This window comes from Mauremys reevesii, linkage group 2, assembly GCF_016161935.1.
Source record: "Mauremys reevesii isolate NIE-2019 linkage group 2, ASM1616193v1, whole genome shotgun sequence".
NCBI classification, from domain to species: Eukaryota; Metazoa; Chordata; order Testudines; family Geoemydidae; genus Mauremys; species Mauremys reevesii.
Genome location: NC_052624.1, coordinates 111,809,241 through 111,827,025, shown reverse-complemented (window position 1 = coordinate 111,827,025; position 17,785 = coordinate 111,809,241). Strand labels below are relative to the sequence as shown.

General features: G+C 43.2%; 1 protein-coding gene and 1 non-coding gene across 13 annotated transcripts in view; one reads left to right on the top strand and one right to left on the bottom strand.

Annotated features, from left to right (window-relative positions):
* The window catches only part of LOC120396454 (poly(rC)-binding protein 3-like), a 585,054-nt gene that overhangs the window by 474,450 nt on the left and 92,819 nt on the right, over nt 1–17,785 (bottom strand). The gene's annotated exons all lie outside the window — the stretch shown is intronic.
* Nucleotides 4,904–5,034, top strand: LOC120399743. Its single transcript, XR_005595340.1, has one exon. It is a non-coding gene; the product is annotated as a U6atac minor spliceosomal RNA (small nuclear RNA).

Sequence of the window (17,785 nt, the reverse complement as noted above, 5' to 3'; positions counted from 1 at the left end):
TGTGTGTGTTTTAGGGCGTAAATCGTTTTATGCTCCTAAAACCGATTTAAACGTCTAGTGTAGACCAGGCTTAGTACTTTTACTTTCTTATATTGAATCATTTTAACTGGGAGTTGGTAAGGGGGTGTAAGCAGTTTTACACCAGTGCAGTTTTCCTGGAATCATTGGAGTGGTACTAATGTGAAACTGGGAGTGACCATTATTTGGTCTGACATGTTTCAGTGCAGGGTGTGGCAGGGAGCTGTGAAGCCTCCGTGAGTTAATAAGGTTACAAGGTATGTGAACATGGAAGTGGCCAAATTCTTACTGCCCGGGGGGTGGGGGAGAAGAGGGAGAGGGGCTGGTAATTTCTCAGCCTGGCATATTTTACCAGGTACCTGAGATATTCATCAAGGATGGGATATACCTATCCAACTAGGGAACAGATATATTTTTGGCTGATATTAAAGAAGGCATCAGTAAATATCTGAGAACCTGTCTAGGATCAGGGGAGCTAATTGCTGGTGCCTCCTTGCAGTAGATGTCCAGTGCAAGTACTCATTATGGAATGGATATGGTGATTGGATACAATTGATAAGTTCAGTGCTCCTACATTTACAATGGAATGTCAATCCCCCTCCTTTCTAGCACCCACATATGAGGGACATGGTGGAGTCCCAGCAGCATGGTGGCTAGGACAAGACTGGAAATGGGGAGGGCTGATGGCAGCGCTCCCCCAACCTTGAGTATATGGAAGAGATTATGGAAATGGTCATGACCTGCATTGTCCAATTTATTTTCCAGGTACTCACAGATACTTAAGAAAGCCTCATTAAAACACCACATGGTGGCTGAGTGGTTAAGACCCTTGTCTGAAGGTCACGGGTTCAAGAATTACTCCCTCTCCTTCTGAAAGGCCACCTCCAGTTCACCCAACTGCAAAATAGGTACCTGATCCATCAGATTAGGGCATTCAAAGAGTCGGATGTGATGCTGGCTACATCACTACCTTGTGTACATTGGCTATGAAGCAGACCTGTTTTAACCATGTGCCATTGACTGCTGGGAACTTTGACATTACCTCCTGGCATTCTTCCAGCATAGCTGGACAATGGGATTAAGTTATATTTCAAACTTCTGCTGCCATTACAGTACATGAAACGTAAATATTTACCCTGTGAATTTAGGAGCATACAATATATATAATCCAACGGTACACCCACACAGAGTTCACATGTATTGTACTCACTGCCTCTGTAATTACTTTGGATCCACATCAGTTGCCCTGAACTGTTTAGCTGATTCTACTTCATTGAGATTAGAGATCAGATTCAAGATAAATTAAGAAAAGGTAGGAGAATTACAAAAATTTATAAGGGCTCTAAATGTGGCCTGACTTATGTAGCAAGTTATTCTTTTTCGGTTTATCCTACATTAACCCAGTCTTCCCCTTCCCTCACAGAGGGATAGCAGCCTCTTACTGGTACAGGTGTAATCTCCCTACTTGAAGGCTGAATCCTGCTCCCACTGCAATCAATTGCAAAACCTGAATGGAATCCAGAGCAGAGCCTCTAGCTGCAGAATTAGAGAATTCAGCAGAGTGCACAATTCTCTTACTACCTTCTCATTGTCCATCATTTCAGTGCTCATATACAAAGATGTTTAATTGTGTCAACATGTGCATTATGAAAAAAGCTGCTTTTTTAAACAAAGCATCATGGAAACAAAGGTATAAAGATTAACACTATTATTAAAGACGCTCTGGTCTGTAATGTGTCAGTGAATCAGCTCCAGGGCAATGTGGTCAGAGACTGCTTGTGAGGCATCAAAAGGGATAAATATAGATTTTTTTCAGCAGACATTTTTGTGTGGGTGTAGGAGTTCCAATTGGGCCAGTGAAAAATTCAAGTTTCTGACATTATCTAAGAACAGGTACATGCCTCTCACCATAGCAATGAACAGAGTCTTGTACCTGATGTTTCCTTTTCTGCAGATCTACCTCAGTTTCTGCTGTAAAAAAGGAACTTTCCCAGGGAATCTTTCATTATTGAGATAGATGAGCCTCTACTCAACTGAACAAAGCTCTGCTGAGCAACTTAAAATGTATCCATTGCTTTTAAGAGAACAATCCAAAAGGTGATGTTTTCCTGTCTGTGAACTATATAATCACTGATAAATTGTTTTCCATTCCCTTGATTCTGTAAATGAAATGGTTTTGGTGCAATGTTTGCCTTAGATTCCTGGAAACCTTTACAGTTCTGACTTTCACAATTATTGGGGGCGGACAGTATAAGCCATCTGGTTGCTTCCCAGTTTTAATTTGCAGAATTTAAGGGGCCCTACTTTGGTCTCCTTCCACATTCAAAAATTCTCATTAACTTCAATTGGGGGGACAGCAGGTGACAAAAATACAGAATTGGGCTCTTCTGTAATAAACATATTTGCAACTTTCATAACTGTTTTCATCTGAGGATCTAAAACATCATTACAAAAGGTGAGTAAGTAATCATATTATTCACACTTGTCTCTCTGATATTTCTATTTCATCTTTAACAGATGTTCACCAAGACCCAAAGAGAAAATTTCTTATGCTTTTGATTCCATAGTCTTTTTAGGAATATTATTTCTAATAACGCTTCCACTTTGTAGTGTCATCTTTATTGTATGTGGTGGTGTTGCAGTCATGTTGGTCCCAGGATATTAGAGAGACAAGGTGGAAGAGATTGGACCAGCTTCTGTTGGTAAGAGAGAAAAGCTTTTGCGCTTACATAGCTTCTTCACATCAGAACTCTGTAAACTTGAAAGCTTGTCTCTCTCCCCAACAGAAGTTTGTCCAATAAAAGATATAACCTCACCCACCTTGTCTCTCTATTTTTTTTCCTTTTTAGACCAGTGCAAGGTTTGAATCAACATTCGCCTTACTTCAGTACTAGGAAAAATGATATCCTCAACATTAAGTTGGCTCCATCATTTAAACACCAACTAGGCAAACCTTAGCATTAAGATTCCAAGGAAACCATGCTGCAAGGTATCAGGAAGAGTGACTGTGTAAGAAAAGAGGAATTCTAGGATAATTCTTATCCTTTAGCCCCATCCCACAGAAAACATCATCAGGCTTGGAGGTGTGTAAGTTACTGCAGTGTACGATAATGGTGAGTAAATGCTGATTTTAAAACAGTGACTGCTGTAAAGAATCTTGAAATCCGAGAAGATGAGCTCATGGTAAGATTATTTTGTTGCATGCTTTACAAAGTGACTTACTTAACCTCTGCAGTCAAGTGGATGAGAACGTTACACTTGACTCTTTCCTAACCATGAAATGACAAAAGCATTAGATCGAGCAAAAGCTAGTGCTCGTTTAGCCACCAGGAGGTAGACACAGCATGGGCAGCAACAATGTAAGCTTCCCCCACACTGCTCCCAGCTAAGGTGCCTCATCCATATTCAGAATCAAAAGAAATTTCATTCCCTATAATCCATTTCGTCTTTGGCCATGCTACAGACATTGCTAATGAGTTGTCAGTGGAGTTCTGTAAAGTGGACATTTGTCCAAAAAGCTGTATTTACAGACTATGAGGCAAAAAGCTACTAGCCAGCAATGATATTTAGACACTAATGACATGAGCCTGAAATCTAGTAATTCTGGGGTTTGATTCTCTACTGCCTTTTGTCATGTGTAGCCAATTACCCTTGTGCAAAGGGACTATAACAAGAGTGCAAAAACATCACTGTGCCGATTTGGTAGAGTTTTACACTCACTTTGTAAAGAAGTAGGTGCAACGTTCTGAAGACTCTGTCCCTATGATAGTAAGGAAAATATTCAATAAATTTTAAAACCTAAAGCAAAAACAGTCTTACTAAAAAATTGAACCAAGAGGTATTTTTGTTAACCTGGATTTGTCAGCTTGCTAATATAATTCTTGTCCAACATGTGGTTGGCAGTGTTTTCTCTCTAAACACTGAAAAGATGGCAGTGTTCTAGGAGGTAGGTATTATAGCTGGACTTCACTAATTCCCATAAAATGACTGAGAACCATTGCAAATTAAACACATTTTGGGGAAAATAGCAAATAGATTTGTTTATGTTTTAAAAAGCTCAGTGTGGAAAATTTGAATCTGGATCTCAAACATCCCAAACTAAAACATGGTTTCTAAAATGAATGAACTCTTTATGACGCTTCACGAACACTTAGTCAACTGCACTTTACTTGTGATGTGACTTGTAATGAGTTGTGATAGTTTAAACTAAACTAAATATTCTGAAGACAGATTTGTGGAGTAGCAAGGTGTGAAGAAGCAAGGGATGGTTGTATTTCTGAATTAAGAAAAACCAAAACACTGTTTTGTTATCAGATTGGCACTCCAGTGTTGAGGTCAGCAGTGATGTCATGTAGTAATCCAGAAGTAGGGATTTCAGAAGGATAGAGAAGACACTGCAATAGTATTATGCAAGATCTCCAGTTAAAGAATGTTAAATCTAGCAGTTGCAGCATGTCTATCATTCGGAATTGCCACAAGTCAAACCAGGGAGAACTGCTAGTTGAAAATGTGACAAAGAATAAGAAAATGGGTCTGGAACTAATGGCATATTTGGAAAAGCTTTCAAAAGTGGAATGTTTAAAACTCAAATGTGGATTGAGAAATTACACAAAAGCTTATCTAGTACATACGGGTCAGATATTCCGTATTGCTGAGCTATATTTTTAAATTCTAACAGTAACAGTTTGAGATGAGATTTGCAGGCACTATTTAGATAATTTTCTTGGTTACTTATATTGGGGTTTCACAGTCATGTATATAAAAAAAGTCAGTGGGAGCTGTGAATGCTCAGCACTTGAAAAGTCAAGCCACTTAAATAAGTGTCTAAATATAAATTTAGATGCCAAACTTTTGGCACTCAAAACTTTGTGGAATTATGGTCAAACTCTTGTATGAAAGGACAGAAGGTTAGCATTCCCCTTGATAAGGAGTGAAGAGGTCCTAGTGACCTTTACAACACATATGGTTAAGGCATTGCCAGGGGTGGCTCTAGGCACCAGCAAAACAAGCTGGTGCCTAGGGCGGCAAAATCTAGGGGGCGGCAAAAGGCTGGGGCCCCAGCTCATCCTGCCGCTGCGAGCCGAGGAGCGGCCCGTCCCCTGCAGCCGGGGGGGGGCGGCAGGCTGGGCCGGCGGACCTGCCGCAGTCATGCCTGCGGGAGGTCCACCGGAGCCCCGGGACGACTGGACCTGCCGCAGGCATGACTGCGGAGGGGGCGCTCGTCCCGCGGCTCGGCTGGACCTCCCGCAGGCATGACTGCGGCAGCTCAAGCGGAGCCGCCGGACCCGCGAACCGTCCGCAGCCGCGGGAGGTCCAGCCGAGCCACGCGGGACCAGCGGTCCCTCTGCAGTCATGCCCGTGGGAGGTCCGCTGCTCCCGCGGCTCCAGGGCGCCTCCCGCGCATGACTGCTTGGGGCGGCCAAAAAGGTAGAGCCGCCCCTGGGCATTGCCACTTACTTCATGGCATCTAACCAAGTTTTTTTGAGGGGAGGGATAGCTCAGTGGTTTGAGCATTGGTCTGCTAAACCCAGAGTTGTGAGTTCAATTCTTGAGGGGGCCATTTAGGGATGTACGACAAAAATCTGTCTGGGGATTGGTCCTGCTTTGAGCAGGGGGTTGGGCTATATGACCTCCTGAGGTCCCTTCCAACCCTGATATTATATGGATTCTAAGAGCCTCAACCAACATGCATTATAATTGACTTCATTTTGCATTTCTTCTCTCTAAATCCAAAAAGCCATTGGAAAAGACGACAAAGCATTCTGTGGATATATTTTTTTAAGTTAAAAAAATGGGTTGTGTTTATAAAAGGTGTTTACCAAACTGGGCATGGTGGCTGGAATACCAGGTAAGAGTAAGATGAAAAGTATGCTAAAAACACAAGATCTTTCTCCCCCACTGAATTTGTGTGGCACTGAAGAATTACAGAATTTTAGAAAGGTTAAGATTATGCAACACTTCTTGGTGAAGTCTTTGAAAGAAGTCTGCCCCGCATTTTAAAACACTTCCATGATTTTTAGGGTAGTCCTGCCTTTCAGATCTCAAAATCCATGATCAGGGAATTTGTGCTTTACAATATGGACATGCAAATAAAACCCCAGAAATGAGGTCTTTCGTTAAGGCAAACATCTCATCATTGCTCTCCCAGAGTCCCATTGAACAACTTCACTAACAACTATTGACTACATCCATTATAGATTTTGACAGCATTAGGCCCACGTATTATGTTTTTGTGAATAAATGCCACCACATATTCAGCCACTAAAGAGCTAAGCTTTTATTTTATGTATAAATCAGTGTTTAATGAGCCTTGAAAGAGATGATTGGTAAATAACAGCCTGCTGCACACAAGCTCAACTGTCTCCAATTATATAGTTTATAATTATATAATTGTATAATGTGTCCAACAGTCTTCCAGTGTTTTATTACTGTCTGACACTACAACACTGATGTAAATCACCTTTTCACTTTCACACTCAGCCACTTTCACTTGGACAGCACAAATGCACTTTTGACTGTTGTACATAGATAACATGAGAATGGCCACAGTGAGTTAGACCAAAGGTCCATCTACCCCAATACCGTGCCTTCCAACAGTGGCCCATGCCAGGTGCCCCAGAGGGAATGAACAGAACAGGCAATCAGGTGATTCATCCCCTGTCACCCATTCCCAGCTTCTGGCAAACAGAGGTAGGGACACCATCCCTGCCCATACTGGCTAATTGCTTTGTAAGTCCATGAATGGCTAAGACTTACAAGCCTCAGCAGCATGTAGCAATGCAATTGGCCATACCCAAGAGGGAGGAAGGGAAAGAGCAAGGAAAAGCAAGTACGAGAGAATTTACTAGTTCAAACCACATATCACATTTTCAAAATTAATAACCGTAATAGAGAGAATCTTACTGGCATCTGGTCCTGCATTCACTGCCCCCCCAAAACTCCCATGGGAAGTGGAAGCACAATACGTAGGATGTGGTCCTTCATCTGTTTTGATAACATTATATGGATATTACAGCCTGTACTATAAAGACTTTGAAATTACCATAAATCTTATCAGAAAACCCTCTGTTATCCTGCTAATCCAACATGCATAACCCTTGTCATTCTGATTCACTTGTAATCCCTCTATTCCATTTCTCACATAGTAATCTGATTTTTAACAGTTTATTATACTAGCATGTCTATGTATATTTATAATAGATAGCCACATTAAGAGTCTTCGATGAAATCCTGGCCTGACTGAAGTCAATGGCAAAATTTCAACGAGACCAGGATCTTGCTCCCTTGGTATTATTTTCAGCCACATCCTTTCTATGGTATTCCTTGTTTTGAATATCAAAGGTTTTCAAATGTGCAGTCTGCACAGGTTTCTCTGCTATTTATCCCATGACTACCTTGCATCCGCAACACATGCCCTTGTCAACAATGAAGCTTGATTACTATAATTCCATCTTTGCAGGGCTTCCAGCAGTGTTTCTTCATCACTAGTAGCTAGTGCAGAATTCAGCAATACACCTGCTCACCTCATATTACACTCATCCTGCATTCTTTGCTCCTGGCTGCCTATAAAATGGTAAATTGACTTTAAGTTGGCCCCAGTTGATTTTTAAAGCTCATAATAGAAAATAATCTGGCTATATTGCAGACCTGTTCACTGAACTTTGCCTTAATGGTGTGAAATGATGCAACCTTTAAGGTTTCCAACATTGTGCTGTAAATTGGTGAGCGATGGAGCCTTTACAGAGACCTCACAATGTGATGTTCATGTCCCATGACTACCCAACCTATTCCATCTTTCTCCAGCTTTTAAAAACATTTCAAAATCTTCCATGTATAAAAATGTTTATAGTCTAACAATTCCCCTGTACTTTATGATGATTTGTTTCATGTTGTGAAGTCTATTTTAACAGCTTTGGCAATTCCTCTAGTTGGCAGTTGCTTTATTAACACAACTATGATTAATTTTTCAGTGTCACCATTAAAACCATTACAAACACCTTTAGAAGTCAGTTAACACTTCTGTTAACGGTGGACTGTGATATTCATTATATTCTGCAAGTATTCCCCATGTTAATTGAACCACTGTAGAAAAACAGTTTTCTAATATGTAGATGCCATTTTGAAAATGTAAAACTCATTTTATCTAGTTTACTTTAAATGTCAAACAGGTTTTGCCATCAGAATTGATTATCAGCCAACAGCCCATGTTCATAAATTGTCCCTTTTATGAAAATTCTTGATCAAACCCCATTTTAATACAGTGTTATACATTTTGTTTGTGCTGTAAGAACCAGATAAAACCTTCTCAAACAGAATATTCAACGTTATACTGCATAACCCAGTTTTAAAAATACCCAGCATGATTTCCATTAAGCAATCACCATGCAAATTTGACTGCAAGATCTGCTGATGAAAATTTTTATCACTCTTGATATAGTAGTAGTTTTTCCATTAAAAAAAAAAAACCCTGTGACCAAAGCAAGAAATACTACTGAGAAATAATGTACTGGTCAATCCTGTACAACTTCTGTGTAGCAAACCTCTCCCCCCACCTTCTCTCACACACGTAGAAACATGATTTGAATCTGTAATTAAAAGTCATTATCAGTAGTGGGTGTAATGCATTCAAGTTTTTATTTTGTCTAGACCATGCAGTTTTAAATAGTAGAAATGCAAGAAGTATGGGGAATAAGCAGAAAGAACTTGAAATGCTAGTGAATAAACATTATGACAACATTAGAAAGGTCAAGGTAAAAAACAAGATTAAACTAGCTAGAGACAAAGAGTAACAAGCAAACATTCCACAAATACACTAGAAGCAAGAGAAAGGCCAAGGATAGGGTAGGCTCGTTACTCAATAAGTGGGGGGGGAGGGAAACAGTAACAGAAAATGTGGAAATGGCAGAAGTGTTAGTAGTGATTGGACATCTAACATAGTGGATGCCAGTGAAAACTAGATAAAGTCAGAGGCTAAAATAGGGAAAGAATAAGTTAAAATTACTTAGACAAATTAGATGTATTGAGGAAGTATCTGAGCCATTAGATGAAGGGAGAGAGAGAGAGATTCCAGAGGATTGGAAAAGAATAAATATAGTGCCAATCTATAACAAGGGAAATAAGGACAACTTGGGGAATTTCAGACCAGTCGCTTAACTTCTGTATCCAGAAAGATAATGGAACAAATTAAGCAATCAGTTGCAAACACCTAGAAGATAATAAGGTGATAAGTAACAGCCAGCATGGATTTGTCAAGATCAAGTCATGTCAAACCAACCTAATAGCTTTCTATGACATGGTAACAAGCCTTTTGGATGGGCCGGGGGGGGGGGGAGCAGTAGGGTATATCTTGACTTTAGAATGCCTTTTGATAATGTCTCGCATGACCTTCTCATAAACCAACTAGGGAAATACAACCTAGATGGGTGTAAAACTGGTTGGAAAACCATTCCTAGAGTAGTTATCAGTGGTTCACAGTCAAGCTGGAAGGGCATATCCTGCAGGTATCAGTTCTGGTTCTGTTTAATAACTTTCTGCCATTATTTAAATCACTGACAGAGAGTACACTTACAAAGTTTGTGGACCATACCAAGCCAGGAGGGGTTGCAAGTGCTTTGGAGGATAGGATTAAAATTCAAAATGACCTGGACAAACTGGAGAAATGGTCTGGGGAAAAAAAAAAAAGGATGAAATTCAATAAAAACAAATGCAAAAAATACTCCATTTAGAAGGGTACAATCAATTGCACACATACAAAATGGGAAAGGATTGCCTAGGAAGGAGTACTGCAGAAATGAATCTGGGGGTGATAGTGGATCACAAGCTAAATATGAGTCAACAGTGTAACAGTGTTGCCAAAATAACCAAACATCATTCTGGGATGTATCAGGTGTGTTGTAAGCAAGACACGAGAAGTAATTCTTCTGCTCTATTCCGAGCTGATTAGGCCCAGTGTTGGCTCCAGGCACCAGCACTCCAAGCGCGTGCCTGGGGCAGCAAGCCGTGGGGGGTGCCCCATCAGGCTGCCTTTGGTGGCTTGCCTGCGGGAGGTCCACCAGTCCCGTGGATTCGGCAGCAATTCGGCGGTGGGTACGCCGAAGCTGCGGGACCAGCAGACCTCCCGCAGGCAAGCCGCCGAATCCGTGGGACCAGGGACCTCCCGCAGGCGTGCTGCTGAAGACTGCCTGACTGGTGTGCTTGGGCGGCAAAAAAAAATAAAAAAAAAAAATCTAGAGTCGCCCCTGATTAGGCCTCAACTGGAGTACTGTGTCCAGTTCTGGGTGCCACATTTCAGGAGAGATGTGGACAAATTGGAGAAAGTGCAGAGAACAACAACAAAAATGATTAAAGGTCTTGAGAAGATGACCTATGAGGGAAGATTGAAAAAATTGGGTTTGTTTAATCTGGAGAGGAGAAGACAGAGTGGACATAACAGTTTTCAAGTACATAAAAGGGGTTGTTACAAAGAGGAGGGAGAAAAAATATTCTTCTTAACCTCTGAGGATAGGACAAGAATCAACGGGCTTAAATTGCAGTGAGGGCGGTTTAGTTTAGACATTAAGAAAAACTTTCTAACTGTCAAGGTGGTTAAGCATTGGAATAAATTGCCAAGGGAAGTTTTGGAATCTCCATCATTGGAGATTTAAGAGCAGGTTAGACAAACATCTGTCAATGATGGTCTAGATAATACTTAGGCCTGCCAGGAGTGCAGGGATGTGGACGAGACAACCTCTCGAGGTCCCTTCCAAACTTATGATTCTATTAAATATATGTGAGAAAGACTTTTTACTCTAAATGTCTCAGTAGGTGAGACCACAATAAGAAACAGTGAATCATCGCTTTTGCTTCTGTTGAGGCAGATGCCTACACCAAAGATTAAAGAGCATAAATATACACACCCACCCATGCACTCTCATTGGTGATTGGCAACAAAGGTAATATGCTTCATGGTAGTATAACACTTAATTTTAAAACCTGAGCAGAGGCATCAGAACCAAACTGGAAATGTGTGGATTTCAGATGCAAGACAGCCTTGTTAAAATGGAGAACTCAAGGAGCATCCACTAAAGCCGCAGCAACAGGAAGTAAAATGTATATTGACGAGACAGACAAACTGCAGGATAACATACATGTGTGGCTCTACTAAACATGTGAAAGAATTCCCAGACTGGTGGATCACAGGACAGATATGCTACAAAGCATGGGCCACAGTGCTATGCTTCCGACACAGCACATAGCCTTATTTCCACTGCACCCCATTCCCAAAACACTAATACATCACCTCTGTTGGGAATATTTTGCTAGCTTGGCAGCTGGTAGTGTGGGAAGCTAAGATGTTTAGGTTTTTAGGATGGGTTAATTAGGCTTTGAGCTTTGTTTTGAGAAGTTGGCCTTGGCTAGTTTTATGAAGTCACAGCTGCGGGTGTGTTAATTTTGTTAACCAATTAGCAACTGCTTGCTTGCCTGCTTCAAGAGTATAAGGATGTATGCTGGAGAGAAATAAAGGACTTTGCTGCCAATCAAACTGACTGAAGAGCTTTGTTCATATACGCCTGCGATGCAACAAATGGTGACCCCGACGTGATTGAATGAGGATAGTGTTGGTGGCCTGAACTGAAAGGAGGAAAAGGAGGCACACCTGAGTCTCAGTGTCGAGCGGCTAGGAGCCGCAGGGCGTCCGAAAAGAGGGGCGCACCTGAGCTCAGTGTCGAGCGGCGGCTGCAGGGCGTCCGAAGAGAGGGGCGCACCTGAGCTCAGTGTCGAGTGGCAAGCCGCAGGGCGTCTGAAAAGGGAGGCACACCCCAGCCCAGAGGTGAGCAGCTAACATGGGAACCGCTGCATCAGCGGAAGAAAGGACGGTGCATGAATATTTGATGCGCATCGCGGAGCGGCAGGGAGAGAAGCTCCCCTCTGATACGTTATCCCGTCTGCTGCGGTGGGGACGGAGAAGGGGACTTTCTGTTCAACCAAGTACAATTTTTGATAAAACTGTTTGGGAGCGGCTAGGCTCCGAGCTTTGGAAGTCGGTGGCTCAGGGCGATAAGGAGGCCTTCTCCCTGAGTCCAGTATGGAATAAGGCGAAGGAGATAGTAGAAACTCTCGTGGCCGAGGCAGGAGTGCAGGTGGCCCTTTCTGAGCTCTGCCGCCCAACGCCCGGAATGCCTTCTGTGTTGCCGGTTGGAGCCAGAGAGTTTTTCGGTGGTGAGGACACGGTGATACCTTTGGCTTCCAACCCCTACCCTATGGATGATGTTGCCCCTGCTACGGCCCCACTACCCTCCAATGTGGCTATCGGCCCCGACATGATTGATCCTGCTACGGTCTCGTTACCCCCCGATACACCCGAGCCTATGGAGACAGCCTTGCCGTATGCACCCCCTCCAAAGCCATGCCGTGTCCACGGGACCTAGGGGTGCCACGATTGCGGGGGAACGAAGGGGGCTCGGGTGGAACATGTGCCATCAAAGCCATATCCCGATTTGACTACGTTTACTCAGTTTACTCAGTCTGATGCCTTCTATAAGGAGATGGAGCGCCAGGGTCGACAGCTGCAGCATATATGTGACAAGTTGGACCAATTGGAAGGTCTTCCACCTGGATCATCGCGATCGCATCTTCACAAGTGCTTTCATTCGACTCGCCCCGCCCCGCCTGGCCCCGGGGACCCTCCAACTGGGGACCCTCCGGATCCGGTACAGCGCTGGCATGGAGTTTTAAGAGAAGCCATCCTTGAAGGTCTAACACCTGAGGCCTTTCCGGTGATTACGCCAGACCCTCAACACCCTAATCATAGACGGTGGGCCCCTTTGGACTGGAAGTTGATCCGTGAGGCACAGAAATCGATCATGGCTTATGGACTAGATAATCCGTATGTACAGTCTATCATTGAACAGGTATTTGCTGGCCAAGCAATGTGTCCATATGATGCGATTAAGCTAGCTGACATGCTTCTTACACCTACACAGAAATTGTTGTGGAAAGATGATTGGGCTAAGAGAGTTGACTGGGCTCTTGTCCGCAATTTGGATTTACCGGATGATGATCCTCGGCGTGTGGCCACTGCTGATATGTTTTTGGGAGCCGGTCGCTTTGTTGACCCGCATTTGCAAGCCCGCCTCGATCCCCGGATCCTGCAGCAGTCGCAGGAACTGGCTTTGGCTGCCTTTAAAGCGGTGCCCCAGATGGGAAAGCCGAGCCCTCCCTACGCTAAAATTATGCAAGGCCCATCGGAACCGTATTCCACCTTTTTGGATCGCCTTCGAGAGGCTATTGATAGATCTCCTAATCTGACGCCAGAGGCCAGAACTGCAGTTGGACTTGATCTTGCAACCCAGAATGCAAATCCCACTTGCCGCCGTATATTAGCCACCTTGCCCAAGACCGCGACCCTGATGGAAATGATTGAGGCATGTGGTAGGGCCGCTACGCTTGAGGAGACGGATAAGGCAGCAATTCATGCTAAGGCACAGGCCTCTGCACAGGCCGTGGCGTTACAACCCCTGCTCGGGCGACAGCGGGGGGCTAGAAAACCGACCCGGCCAGCCGGCCCGTTTTGGTTGCGGAAAACCCGGGCATTTCCGGCGGGACTGCCCTATGCAAAATGGGCAGCGGGCCTCTGATGTGTTACCTGAAGCTGCAACTGGCGCTTGCACACGATGTGATAAGTTTGGACATCGCGCCACCGACTGTTGGGCGCGTTACAAGAAGGATGGAACACCGCTGCCGGGAAACGGATCACGGAGCGCCCCTCGGAGGAGCGCGACGACACAAGTGCCTCCAACCAGCAACCCGGCTGCCTGGAACACCTCACCGGAGCAACCCGTGGCAGTGCCGGAGTGGACTTGGCCACAGCGACAGATGTAGTTTTAGAGACTGACGAGGTTCAAGTTCTTCCTTCCAACATCGATGGTCCATTAGGATTTGGACTGAGTGCCCTTTTGATCGGCCGCTCGTCAACATCAAAACAAGGTATTTTTGTTTTGCCTGGCCTTATTGATGCCGACCATACGGGGAATATTGGGATAATGGTACGCGCCCTTTGTCCCCCTGTGACTATAACTGCTGGTACACGTCTTGCTCAGTTAATACCTTTCAAGGGATGTGTGCCCAGATCAACTTTGATTGACCGCGGATCTCGAGGTTTTGGATCCACCGGCCCTCCCCAAATTGCCTTTGCTATGGACATTACTTCGCGTAAGCCCATCCGAACTGTTCGGCTTCAGGGATCCGATGGGCAGCAGATCACTCAGGAAGCTTTTATTGGGGATGCAATGCAGAGTGGGGTAACTGAGGCACCTGGGACGACAGAGGTAGAAGATACTGTGTTTACCTTGGAATCAGCGCCCACTGAAGTGGTTGCAGCTGAGGCCCCCATGCAGAATGATGTAGGAGATGCGCCATCTAACCTAGTATCAGAATGCCCAGGGGCAGTTGTAAATGGGGCCCCTCTACAGAGCGCCATGTGTCCTCAAGAACTGCCTGTGTGTGGAAAGGGAGACGAAGAGGAGCAAGAGAATTTAGCTGTGCAGCTGGCAGATACTGGCTCACCCATTTTTAGTATTGAAAGCTCTGGGGCTCAAAAAACATTTGTGCCTGTTACAGCTGCAGCAATTGAAGAACAAATCATTGCAGAAACTGTAACATCTATGGAAACCTCAGCTGAAACTTTAAAGCCTTTAGAAGCAGTGCCTGGAAAACTATTTCCTGAACTAGTCCAAGATATTACCACTGCTCATTCAGGATTTGAGGCTGCAAACAGTAGGACTGAAGAAACTGCAACAGTGTCAGTATTAGAGATGACTGCTGCAATGGTGGATGGAATGACTGAGAAAGCAACAAGATGTACACACCCTGAGCCCCTGGAGGACAACTGCTTGTTAGCTGTGCCAGGATCCCGTTTGTTTGATCCTCCCTGAATGATTTAGTTGATTGAGATAATTTTTGCTTTGCCTGAATGTATAGGATGATGTCCTGATAATTTCCCCCGTAGAACTTGAACCACGATGGTGGTGGAACAGAAGAAAAAACACTCACATCATTGATATTGCCAATGTCTAGAAATTCCTGACTAAAAGGGCATTGAGAACTGACCCTGGTAAAGAAGCAAAGAATTGCACACTGGCAGGAAAAAATTTTGGACTCCTGCTAAAAACTGTGGTATTGATTGGATTTTGGGGTTTATTTTACAGGCTGCACCCTGTGTTGTGGAATTTTTTTTAGCATGTATTGCCCTCCCTAATTGGATTGTAAATGATATTACCCCCCCCCATTACTACCCCTGTTTTTTAGAGCCTAATTGTTTTTTGTTTTTAAAGTTTGAGAAAACTCAGCCAAAAGGTTTGTTGAGTATTCTCAAAGGGGGGGGGGAGTTTATGGTGTTATTTAGACATAAATTTAGGTAATTTGGGAGAATGGCTTTGAATTTATGTGACCCAAAATACCTTTATGTAAAGTGCTTTGGATCGGGCCCAGGCAGGCACGCAATAGATAGAGAACTTGAAGAGGAAAAAAGGATCGGGGCCAGGCGGCGGGCAACAGACAACAAGCTTGGAATACTGGTTGATAACCTTGAGGGTGTAGTTGATAGAAAAGGTAATTAACTACTAGCGAGTAATGTTAGGCAGAGTACAAAGTTAACTCTGTGGTTGCTGGAGGGAATAGCAGTTGAATTTTGTAAAGATGCTAAAAAGAAAAGTTTTTGGTGTTTTTGAAATGTTTGTAAATAAATTTAAGCAAAGAAATTAGTTTGCAATTGTTTGGTCATAAATAATTTTGTTGCATTAGTTGAAGATTGTATATTGTGTTATGTTATTGTAATTGTATTAGGCTAAGGGTATATAAGTGGTGATTTTTGGGGGGGGGTTAAAAGTAGAAGTTAATAGTAAGAACCCTTAAGCTGTGAATAGCTTTGAATTCAGAAGTAAGTTAGGATGCAATTGTATTACTGTAAATGATTTAATTGATGATGTAATTTTTTTTTGCCTGATGGTATTAAGGGTATTTGTATATTGTATGTGATGATTGCTTGCCCAGTAGGGGTAGTTTTGTTTTGTTTTTTAGATATTAAGAAAATTGGTGTTAGCTGTATAGCATTTTATGTACCATGCATTTATTTATGGAGTTAAATTTATGTTATGTGTCTTATGTTTTGTTTTGTGGTGTTTATTTGTTTGTTTTTCTGGCCAGAATTGTCTTTTGCGTTTATGTGGTTTATGTTGTGTTTTTTCTAGGACCCCCCCTCCCTCAGTGTCAGTTTGATCGCCTGACATCTGAGGGATGATTTGGTAATAGAAGTTTGCCACAAGTTGGTGTGCTATAGAGAAGGGGGGAATCCTGTAGAATTTACACCATTTATTTGTTGTGCTTTGTTTTTGTTTGGTGTTGTTGAGGTTATGTTAAGAATTGCATGGTTATATAGGTTGGCTTTATAAAGTTTTAATTTTGGCTTGTGATAGATTGTGGTGTTATGCTGTAATAAGTTGGGAATATTTTGCTTATGTTTTTATTCCTTTTTTCTTTCCCTCCTTTTTGATTTTGGGTAGAGGGGGGAGGTGTTGGGAATATTTTGCTAGCTTGGCAGCTGGTAGTGTGGGAAGCTAAGATGTTTAGGTTTTTAGGATGGGTTAAATAGGCTTTGAGCTTTGTTTTGAGAACTTGGCCTTGGCTAGTTTTATGAAGTCACAGCTGCGGGTGTGTTAATTTTGTTAACCAATTAGCAACTGCTTGCTTGCCTGCTTCAAGAGTATAAGGATGTATGCTGGAGAGAAATAAAGGACTTTGCTGCCAATCAAACTGACTGAAGAGCTTTGTTCATATACGCCTGCGATGCAACACACCTCAACCACTGAATTTCTAGCTGCCCTTCTCCCCAGTCCAGTGCTCCCTGTGACATTCTACACATCATTCTCCCCAGCTGGTGGTCTCTCCAGATCCCCAGCTTCCTACTTCCAATTAGAGACCCTTACACACCCCTCCTGGAGGGTGGTGCTGATGGAAGTGGTGCTGCAACTGGAAGGTTCACATACTGGGTTATAGTATTGCCAACCTAAAAACATTCAAAAATCCTGAGTTGCACCTCCTAGGAATCATGAGATTGAAAAAAAAACAAACAAACAACCCCATGATTATTAAACCAAAAGACAAACAATCGGAATTGTTTTAATCTGCCCTCAGGTTTCTAAGCCATTGGGGTGCACTCTCTTGGCATTACCAGGCTTCCTTGGCAACCATGACTAGAAACTTTTTTTTTTAAATGATTGCTGAGATTCTTATGCATTCTTTTCATTCCAGAAGTTGGGGTCTTAAGACAGACACACACACACACTTTGCAAGAGTTTCAATCCAAATCACAAGAATTGGTATAACTGGATTTGTGCAAAGATCCTGAGAGTACAGTTGCTGGGTCCTCTGCCAGTTCCTTCCTATCCCTCTACTGTTGGCCGGCAACTGCCTCTTTTATGAAGTGCTGATGCCAAGCATGGTAGAGCTCTAAAGATTATGGGGTACCTGAAGTGCCATCAACTGTCTTACTACCAAGCACAAGCAATAGCATGGTATCAAGTCAGGTGCCAGCACTTCAGAGAACAGGTTGCTACCGATTGAGGTAGGGTGGAGGTGGGAACACAGCTCTGAGGAAGCCAAATAGGCCTGCTAAACAGTGTCTAGCCCAGTCAAAAATGCATCCTCATAATCAGAAGAACTATGACGATTCCTTATCTTAAGCATGCTAGGCCAGCTTCCCCATGCTCTTGAACCACAATCAGGTGGCAAA